The 8754-nt window shown below is 34.7% G+C and overlaps 1 long non-coding RNA gene across 1 annotated transcript; it reads right to left on the reverse strand.

The window, feature by feature from the left end:
* Positions 1-3445: 3445 nt before the first annotated feature.
* On the reverse strand, positions 3446-7251 carry LOC131303325 (uncharacterized). Its single transcript, XR_009191946.1, has 3 exons — positions 7124-7251; positions 5774-5837; positions 3446-3995 (listed from the first exon to the last, which is right to left on the reverse strand). It is a non-coding gene; the product is annotated as an uncharacterized LOC131303325 (long non-coding RNA).
* Between the last annotated feature and the right edge of the window lie 1503 nt (positions 7252-8754).

An 8754-nucleotide genomic window follows, 5' to 3' on the forward strand; every position in this document is an offset into this window, starting at 1 on the left:
ATCCCTAATTGTTGGAAGCCTTTTTTTTGGGATAAAATAATACTCTTGTACGCCTTAACCTGAATGTCTAATGACCTTCCAGCTTTTCATACATTTAAAGTTAGTTCTAATTTCACTCAAGTTGCCTGTCCAAAAAGTAAAGGCAAAAACCAGTCCAAAACAGGTGGACTCTGCCATCAGTACCACCGATGCTCACAATCGTTGACACCGAACACCATGGTGTGCAAATGGAGATAGAGCAGACAGGGTTTAGTAGTATAAGAGCATCAATCTTAACATAAGATGTGCCAAAACAATGAATCCCTTGTATTTCAATATCTTTGACTGATTTTCTGCTTCAATAATTGCTATTTCTCTTAACATTTAGTGCAGAGTTGTAAAACACATAGGGTATACAAAAACAATGAATCCCTTGAATTGGAACATCTAAAAGTTTTGTATATAATCTTACACAAGGTGTGCCAAAACAATGAATCTCTTGTATTTCAAGATCTATAATTGATTTTCTGTTTCAATAACATCTTGCTATTTCTCTTAACATTCAATGCAGCTACATAAGAATACCCGAGTTGTAAAACAAGGTGTGCTAAAATAATGAATCCCTTGGATTGGAACATCTGAAGATCTTGTGTGCCAAAAAAATGAATGCCTTGTATTTCAAGAACTCACACATTTATGCTTCAATAACCTCTTGCTATTTCTCTACTATCATCATTACGAAAACCGAAAACACTTTTTGATACCAGTTCATTCAATGAGCACGCGGAAACGTGCGAAGCACGGGCATTACACTAGTACTAGTATATATATATATACACACACACTCCTAACAAAATGACGGAAGAATACTTCTACTGGTATTCTATTGGAATTTGCAGGGGACATCTAATGCGGACATTTACTATAGCACCAAAGTTTGAAACCTGGTGGCTGATATTTTTTTTGACAGCTATGAATACAGATTTTAAATTTTACCTTCACATTCTGCTACAAACTTTAAATTCTGAATTCTAAGTAGGAGTTGGAAAACATTTTTTAACCCGAAGGGATTGGCCAAGTGGTGTACGTTGGTTTGAGACTTAGGTATTTGCTCCATCCTGAGGTATCAAGTTCGATTCTCCTTGCTAACAACTTTTAGGGCCACCTCACCCCTACGCTTAAGCATATGAAACAGCTATGAGAGGGACTGTAAGGATTAGTCCGAGGTGTGCGAAAGCTGGCTCAGGGCACCCTGCATTACCAAAAAATAGTAATAATAAAATTCATTCCTTTCTTTAAGAATTTGTATCGAAGATCGAATTCAAAAGTTTCCCAAACCCAACTTTAGAATTTTTAATTTTTTTTTCTTTTTTCAAACTCTAAAAACTCTGAAGATTCAAAATATGATTTTTGTAGAAATCTGACAATTTTTTCTTTCTTTTTGTCAGACTCAAAAAATCTGTAAATTCTAAATAATACAAGAGTGCAGGGTCCACGTAAGTTATTGCGATGGTTGACATTACTTTGATCTAAGAGTTGAGACTCATTCGTCTTCTTTCAATAATGTGCCCCAACTTTCCCTTATACTCCGTATTACACAAATGCCGCCATACTAAGTAGTCTGATTGTCTTCCCTGGGAATTTTGTAAATGGAGGGCTTTGTTTTCCAAAACCTCTCCGGCCGCTGATTAAAAATTCAAACTATACACCTCTCTCTCTCTCTCTCTCTCTCTCTCTCTCTCCACCACAGTTTACTATCCTTGGCTTGAAGAATCCTGCAAAAGAATCTGCAAGAAGAGATTTTCCGAAGATGGGGTTCATAAAGACTTGAAGATGGTGATGCCATTGTTTATTCGGGTCTCGAAACGGTACGGAAAGAAATTTGAGTTTTCTGGGTCGATGACGAATCAGGCGAGACAGAGAGACGATTTGCTGGTGGAGCAACAGGATGGGATTCAAAGCGACATTTTATACTTTGCAAGAGTTCGTTCAACGCTTCTACGGGGTATACCATCAATTTTTGGTACATCTCTTTTTTGTTCAGTTTAGACACTAAAAATTAATCGACGTTGTCGTTAATGTTGTCGTTAATTTTGCTTAAACTTTTTTGGTGTTCTGTTTACATCAGAATCGTTTTTACGGTTTCACTTTTCACACTTTTTGTCATATATTTAACATTATTAGAGATTTCAAATGCGAATGCCCTAACAGATGTCACGTACTTAGAAGTCTTAATTATGAAGGACATGCAAATGTCACGTGTGATTGAGGACGAAACAATGGGCGAATTAATGTTCTAGTAAATTTTTTCAAAATTTTTGAAATCATATAAAATCGTCTGCCTAACATAATTTTGAATAATCGAATACCTGCCCGCGCAACCCAAACTTTTGAGAATCTAACGTTAGTGTAGCAATAAATAGATCATGTCATAAGGATGCAGAATAAGAATATAATTATGATTATCGATTAAGATATCCTAGTAACTCAATAGATTGATTGGAAAAACAAAATACATACATACATATAATATATATATATACATAAACGGAGCGTTTCACATGAGAACCGCCGCATTTTAGCTTAAAATTAGGACTACCGTTCTGGCCATTGGATTGTGTTTTGAATAGTTAATATTCGTGGACAATCTATTCGCATAAATAAATTGTCCGTGAATTTTGACCATTCAAAACACAATCCAACGGCAGCTAAGTAGTTCGCATTTTGGTGGTCCTCATATGAAAACGCTCTATACACATACATATAATATTATATCAGTTCCCTTCTCCTAAAGACCATCTTAACTTAATAAAATGCGGACCTTCCTTTTCTTATGTAATTTCGATGATCCAAGTAGCTCAATGTGTTTAGAGAGTGATTTTAAGGATACCCGCAAAAAATCAACAAAAAAATGATCGGAAAGGGCTTCATCCGAGCAGTTTTTGTTTGTTTTTTATCGAACGGTTCAAACAAAAACTGCTCGGATGAAGCCCTTCCCAGTCATTTGTTTTGCCAATTTCTTGCGGATACTCTTAAAATCACGTTCCGAACACATTGAGTGGTTCGAATCATCGAAATTCAAACGGGAAATGAGAGAAATGGGGAGGTCCTTAAAATGACCGAATATTATAGATATGTATATGTATGTATGTAATATTGTTCTCTTTTTACAAGTATTCTTATAATTGCTAGGACCAAAATTAAAATCGCCATATGTTAAAATTCTTTTTTAATGTTTGTCAATCTAACTTTCAATTCTTGCGTCCATATGTCGTGCATGTAATTAGAAGTCTTAATTATAAAGTTAGACAGTGAGTCCGGAATGGCAAATGAAAATCCAGATCATAAATTCTGATTCCAACACACACGATAGGAAGTCATTTAAAACACAAACATCTCGATCACTTAAATTTGAACATCATAAAGAGACATATGGGTGTAGTCTTGGATAGGCCCATACATATACATGGAGAAAAAGGATATACTCCCTCTGTTCCAATTCAAATGGTCACACTCACACATGAATAAGCATTACAGTTTTAGCGCACCCCCACATGACATGAACGGCTAATCAACATTTTATTATGTCTATATAATAAGGATATACTCCATTTCTTCCAATTTAAATGTTTACTATGGAAGATCGTGTAACTTTGACCTCATAAAAATCGTACTTTTGGTAATATTTTTCCAAAATTTTTGCACTATTAGGAAGTACTCACTGAAAGCCTTTGAACGGTGCGAAAAAAAATTAAAAATTAATTCCGCAAGGACTTTATTTTTTAGGTACAAAATTATACGATCTCCTGTAGAGACATTTAAATTGTGACGGACGGAGTAATAAGGTATGGAATTAAGTAGAAATCAAAGACCACGCAACGGGGGCACCACCATAACAAGAAGGGATCTGTTGCCGTCAGATGCAACAAGTAGGAAAGCCACAAATACAAGAGAAAAACTTAAGTACGCGGCAAGTTTTAGTGCAACAAGTGCAACAGCAACACAATGTCCCGAAACTGCAAAACAAAACATGATCAAATCCAACCAAATGAGAGAGAGAGAGAGTAGTTTCATAAATCTGGCCGGGAGCACTTCCGGACCACTTTATTACTACACTCATTTATGTGGGGTCCATATACTTGGTCATAGACCAAACAAGAATGTGTGGTCGTGAAATAATCCGGACCACCAAGTCGTAGTGCTCCCGGATTACTGAATAATTTCATGTCTTGTTCTGGGCAGTTATTAGTCCATGGTGGGCAAACTATTCATATTCCTATAGCTATGATAGCTTTATCAACAATTCACTATTTGAAGACAACAAAAAGACACAAATGTGATTTTCAAACCTTTACGGTCCATTTTTTGTCTTTCACAAACGTGAAATATTAGTATATCTATTGACATCCAAATAGTTTATTTTTTTGGTAATTTTGCGGGCAGGGACGGATTCATGTATATAGCTTAGTGGGGGCACCTATTAATCATAATAGCGAAAGTTCATTTTTTTTAGTCAACCAATAAAATCGTAAAAAATTAAAACATACATTACTAACTACAAAAATTTATAATGCATACTTTAAGTTAAATTAGATAAAACTGAGCACAAAATTTTAAAGTATGTTTTAAATGATCATCGACAAATTTTGCTAGTTTTGTTAATGACTTTATTTTAAAATATTTCTCCCAAACTGTTACAAATAAAGAGAATCAATAAAAAATAGGTCCAAATAGACAAACAGCTCGAAAAGCAACAAGCATAAATGTATCATATGATGAAATTCAGGTATAAAACTAATTCTATATGTGTATTTTCAAGATATATGCAAAGTGTGTATGTTTATATATTTGGGGCGATTTCGGGGACACCTAAAAAAATACTACATCCGTACCAATTTAATTGTCACTTTTGAGAGTTCATGCCATGTACTTTTCAATTGATTATATATTATAATTTATAATGTTTTATGTGATTTTGAAAATATTGTATTATAAAACAAATCGAGATCTATCAAACAAGATCAATATTGGATGTAAAATTCATTACCAATTTAAAGATATAACTAGTTTTTTTATCCAGTTAGAATAGAACTGAGACAAGTAAATTGTGACGGAGGGAGTATCTAAAAAAAGGCACAAATCTCAATTTCATAGTTTCCGATCAAATTTTTATGATCTGAACCGTTCAATGTGTTTAAAACATGTTTTTAAGGGTACCCACAAAAAATCAGCTCAAAATATGATCGAAAAGTGCTTGATCCAAACAATTTTTCGTAAATGTCTATATATTATTTTATGAAAACTGTTTGGATCGAGCACTTCTCGGTCATACTATTACCTGATTTCTCTCAAGTACCCTTAAAAACACGTTTTAAACAAATTGAACGGTTCAGATCATTAAAATTTGATCAAAAACTTTGGAGTGTTATTTTAGGTGTCGCCGGAACAGCCCTATTATATATTAGCACACTTTTATAATTATGCTAATTTATACAAAAATATTTAAAAAATATTTTAATTTTGAATGAAGCATGCGTTCGAGTGGAGGCACGTGCCCCGCGTGACCCTTTTTGGGTCCATCCCTGCCTGCGGGGACATAATTCTCTACGAAGCTTAAGATGCGATTGCTTTCAATCACAGTATATTGGGTGTCCGGAATGGATCCACATTCCACAGGACCAAAACTGCCCAGAAGTGCATGGATCAAACTGAAGGATTGATTAGATAAAAGCTATGAAGACGATGACAACAACAAAAACAACTAGACAAGAGCTTAATCGGTTGGAGAAGTTACCATGCCGTAAGGGGACCTTTGCGAGCCTCCCTTGCTCCGTGATGGACTTGGTTGTCACATGATTCTGATCAGAGAGAGTATCAAAAGCCGAATAAAGTGGTAGTAGTAAATAGAAGGGGAGAAGAACAGGGGTAGTAGTAAATAGAAGGGGAGAAGAACAGAAAGAATAAATAAATAAATATATGTATATATATATATATATATATATATATATATATATATATATATATATAGAGAGAGAGAGAGAGAGAGAGAGAGAGAGAGAGAGAGAGAGAGGAGAATAAATAGTAATTTCTCCTCTATGCCTTTTGCACAGTGCATGGATCACTACAAATTAATGTTGAGGCACTCTACTAATAGAGAGACGTATACCAAGACTGCTGGAGAATGATTTTTCTGTTTGGGCTATCTACTAAGAGAGTCTTTTTCAAGGAGGCTCCGTAAACAAAATTGTTCATGGAGTGGTGCAATATTAGCCGTCTATTCGCTCAATCAATGGCTGAGATTCATTTTTCAATTATGATCGGTCACAATTAATTCTTCCCCAAAAAAGTTTCATTAATATTTGAACCATCTGAACCACTTTTAAACGGTCATGATTGAGTGCTGTAAACACTTGTATACTGCACCTCTGTAAAGAAGATTTTCTCATCTACCAAAGCTAAAATATAAAGATACCTAGAGTCCTAGACTGGCGTACTTCAGTCTATTACACAGACCCGTAAGCAACAATTACTGAACAAATGCCGATAAAAAAATGATGTGATTTTGGCACTCCATTTTTAACCAATGAGACTTCATTTTTAGTTTTGTTTTCTTATATGATCAAAACACAAAGTGAAGTGTCAGTGGCTAAAACTGGAGCGCCAAAATCAATTCCCTAAAAAATATACTGAACAAACAAAAGAGGATTCTCTATTAGAAATAAATGGTAATAATTAATTAATATATATCAAATTGTTGAATCTTGATTTATTAAGTTTCAATAGCCCAATTGGAAAAAAATGCACCCAAAAAGGAGAAGGGTGTTGCTATTGCTAAAACTGTTTTTATTGGTGCCAAATTTGTAGTGCATAAAATCATTGTACGTTTCACAAGGTATAAGGCTTTTCTGCACTCCAATTTTGGCCCAAAAAAAAAAAAAAGAAGCTTTGGAATTATCATTTCTCTAAAGAGAATGGCCAATAAAAAGGCAGTAATAATAAATCATTCATTCCTAGGGGGTTAAATTGGGACTAAATTGGAACCTTGAATAATTGCACAAGACTATAAGAGTAAAAATCCAAAAACTGGGACTCACGTTACTGTTTGATAAAAATTGATAACAAAAAAGGAGGCTGGGGAGTGTACCTCCTTGAGTAGGGTTTTGGAAACATTCTTGAGCAGGGTTGGGACACGTTTGAGCCATCTCTGCTAACAAAGCTAGAATAAGGAGGGAGGGAGAGAGAGAGAGAGAGAGAGAGAGAGAGAGAGAGAGAGAGAGAGAGAGAGATTTGTTAAGAAGAAGAGGCAGAGAGTGAAGAATATATAATTCTGCAAATGTCATGCTGTACATGTACAAATGGATCATGCACGCCTTCTTCTTCTTTTTTTTCTTAGCTGGATCAAATATATATTTTGTATAGCTGGTTGTTTTTTTTTATGTGTGCCTGTGTTGTTTGCCTTGGTTAAAATTTTAATTACCAAAAAAAAAACGAGATTAAATTCCCTCCACCATAGGTGGAAAACCCCAAGTTTCCACCACCTCCATTTGTAGATCCCACCATGCAAGTAATGTGGTAATCTAAACCATGTATCTTGTAAGACAGACAGAGTATTATATTCAACCAAAAAATCAGCTTGAGCAGATATCGGTAGATATATCAAAAACTAAATTTTGGTTTGTAAGATGGACAGTCTATTTTTTTAGAGTTCAACTGTACATAACCTTATATTTTGTAAACAAATTGACTTGCCGCGAAAGCTCAACCCTGTTGTTAGGCAAATGTCTCGCCACCCAATCATGAACCACGGCGGGAGCAACGCCGACCTCGCCTCCCAAACCCATCAGCGATTCCCCTCCCACACATAACAAAAATTTACAGCCTTATCCCTAAGCAAAATACCAATTAATAGGAAGAGAGTACTAACTAAACATGGTTCCTCTCTCATACATAACAGAAGTACTGTACAACATTAGATCTCATACATGGTTCCTCTCTCAGAAACAAGCTTTTTTATCATTTACAAATTTCATCAAGAAGACATCAAAATAAGAATGTGTATGTGGCCTCCATTATTAGATCCTGAACGAGCAATAGAATGAAAATAAAGTGAGATCGAAGGTGGCAAAATTTTAAAAAAGAAATGTTGTCATTTTGATTTTTGCATAGGTAGTTAAATTAGTAGTATTTAGTAACATGAATAAAGAACACTAATTAGGATCTTGGGACATGCTAATAGGATTATGGAGATCCAAATTCGCCTATAAAAAATGAGATTCAGTTAACGTTTGAAGAACAAAAACATAAACCTTGCATCTCAAACGACCTGGGAAAAAAAAAAGTGTGTTAAGACATCATGCGGTGGTACTGCTCCAAGGCCACCAAATCATTTTTCGATCAAAGGCACCAATCTTTAGAAACCATCAATTGTTTTTTGAAAAAAAAAAAACAATTCGAGTAATTAACAGTTTTAAAATTTTACGAGTACTAATTTTCGAACCATGTATTTTATCTGCATATTAATATAGTGATCATGTTAATGTTAATTTATCCTCCTTTGAATCTACGTAAGAGTGTAAGACGTTGGACGTAGTGAAGATGATGCATGTAGATGACGTATGGTTTGCATTAGTAGACCAAAAAAAATTTTGGATAAGCACAAGTTGACCAAAATTTGTTACTCTATTTAGTTTCCCAAAAAACAGCTATCTATGGCTTGATGTCTAATAAGGATTTTTAATGGAGTACAAACACAAGGAACAATAATTATTTTACATG

The sequence above is a fragment of the Rhododendron vialii genome, chromosome 10a (assembly GCF_030253575.1).
Source record: "Rhododendron vialii isolate Sample 1 chromosome 10a, ASM3025357v1".
Lineage (NCBI taxonomy): Eukaryota > Viridiplantae > Streptophyta > Magnoliopsida > Ericales > Ericaceae > Rhododendron > Rhododendron vialii.